The sequence below is a fragment of the Otolemur garnettii genome, unplaced genomic scaffold (assembly GCF_000181295.1).
Source record: "Otolemur garnettii isolate 467f Iridium unplaced genomic scaffold, OtoGar3 scaffold00046, whole genome shotgun sequence".
Classification (NCBI taxonomy): Eukaryota; Metazoa; Chordata; class Mammalia; order Primates; family Galagidae; genus Otolemur; species Otolemur garnettii.
In genome coordinates this window covers 12,345,276-12,347,703 of record NW_003852441.1, presented here as the reverse complement: position 1 = coordinate 12,347,703, position 2,428 = coordinate 12,345,276, and positions in this window count along the sequence as shown.

Here is a 2,428-nt window from a genome sequence, read left to right as displayed (position 1 = left end):
AAAAAAAAAAAAGAAAGAAAAGAAAAGAAAACCTATTACTAACATTATGCATTAGCCACATCCCCAGAATTGTAAAAAGCCTCAGGCATCCACAAAGAGTGTCCCCAGAGATTATTCATAAGGAAATTCTTTGCTGGCCTTCCATAAACAAGGATGTAAGATTGTAGCTTTAGGTCTGTAATTTTTAGTGGGGGGATAGAGTCTTACTTTGTTCCCCTGGGTAGAGTGCCATGGCATCATAGCTCACAGCAACCTCAAACTCTTGGGCTCACTCACTCCTCTTGGCTCAGCCTCCCAAGTAGCTGAGACTATAGATGCCCCTGCCACAAGGCCCAGCTAGTTTTTTTTTTAAATTATTTTTATTAAAGACAATGTCTTCCTCTTGCTAAGGCTGGTCTTGAACTCCTGAGCTCAAGCAATTCCCCTACCTTGGCCTCCCAGAGTGCTAGGATTATAGGCATGAATCACCACACCAGGCCTAGTCTGTAATCTGAGCCTACCTCCTAAAAATAAAGTCTGTTGTATTCCACACTGATAATGTTGATTCCAAGCTTATCTTCCCAGGTACAGAACAGAGACAAGATGAGAGCAATCAATTCCTTCACCCCCCCAGAGATAGCCACAGAACTGATTCTTCCTTTACTCACTTTTTCTCTTCAAACATTCAGATATCTTATGGAAAATGTAGATTTACTGAGCATGAATTAGAACTCCACAAGAATATACCATTCTTGTACCTTTGCCCTACTGCCGACCTCCTCCTCCTTTTACTTTCCTTTTTAAATTTTTATTGATTTGTTTATTTGTTCATTTATTTTCAGAATATAACAGGAATATATATGTTTTAATTACGTGAATCATTTTTCATACAGTTCTAGTCAAAGTTATAAATGTGCCTGTCATGGTGACACCTGTAGCTTAGTGGGTGGGACACCAGCCACATACACTGAGGCTGGTGGGTTCAAACCTGGCCCAGGCCAGCTGGGACAACAATGACTACTGCAACAACAACAACAAAAAAAAATAGCCAGGCACTGTGGCGGGCACCTGTAGCCCTAGCTACTTGGGAGGCTGAGGCAAGAGAATCACTTAAGCCCAACAGTTTGAGGTTGCTGTGAGCTGTGATGGCACAGCACTCTACCAAGGGCAACAAAATGAGCTCTATCTCAAAAAAAGAAAAAAAATGCCTGTCACCCAATAGTGTGCATTGTACTGATTAGTGTGAATTTACCCTTCCCCTCCTGCCCTGTTGCTTTCCAGTGATTCCTTTTTCATTCTTTCTCTCCCCTTAAATCCTGAGTTCTCAAATGCCTCTTGGGAAGGAACAGGTCACAGATGTTTCTGTGCTTGTACTTTTCCAGATGTGTCCTCAAGCTTTGGCTTAATTAACCTCCGTTGATTGATATCTGTCTCAGTCGCTTATTTGGGGTTGTCAGTTCCTTCTTTCTATCTCATTCAGACAAATACCTTTACCCAGATTTATTCAGCTCCATCTTAAGCTTTCATCATACCTCTCTTCAATTCACAACTAGGAGTTCCTCAAAATGGGACCAACCCTAGTTTAAAACACAGTTGTAAAAAAACACATGTTGTGAGGAAGTGGTGTCAGGGTTTCACCTGAAGGGAAGCCACACAGAGAGGTGAGCATCTCATAAACTGGGTGTCTAGAAAGAACATCCTGACTTTATGTGTAATGAGCTTACCCTTCCCTCAGTTGAAGGATCTAGGAGGCAAAAAGTTGGTGCCAAAGGCTCTAGAGCAGATGTTTCAGGACAGTGAGTGCTGAGAGCAGTGAGCAGCAGGAAGGGATAGGACCTGAGCACTGTGCATAAAGCCTGGCTATTCTTAGGTGCCTTGTGGTTTGGGAGTTTACTTCCTTGTGGACCTTGAGGAGGGAGAGCTGATTTGTTTTCCGAGAATGTAAGGCTTAGAGCTAAAAGTTTCCAAGTGCTAACAGAAATGCTAAAAATATGAAAAAGTTTATTGATTTGAAAATACAAAAGAAAACTAAAAATCTAAAATAATACATGTTTAAGTGTCTACTGTCCATGTCTTTGTTAAGTTTTGTGTTCCTAAATTTTCATTATGTTGGAGAACAATTAGGAGGTAGATTTTTCTCATTTCCAGGATTTCCTAAATATTCATCATGATTGGCTCGACCCCTGTGGCTCAAGTGGCTAAGGCACCAGCCACATACACCTAAGGTGGCAGGTTTGAATCCAGCCCAGGCCACCAAACAACAATGACAGCTGCCAAAAAAAAAAAAAAAAATAAAAACAGGCAAAAGATATGAACAGAAGATTCTGAAAGAAAGATAGAAAAATAGTCAATAAATGTGAAAAAATGCTCAACATCACTGATTATCAAGGGAATGAAAATTAAAATCACAATAAGATGTCATCTAACCCCTGTTAGAATGGCTTTCATC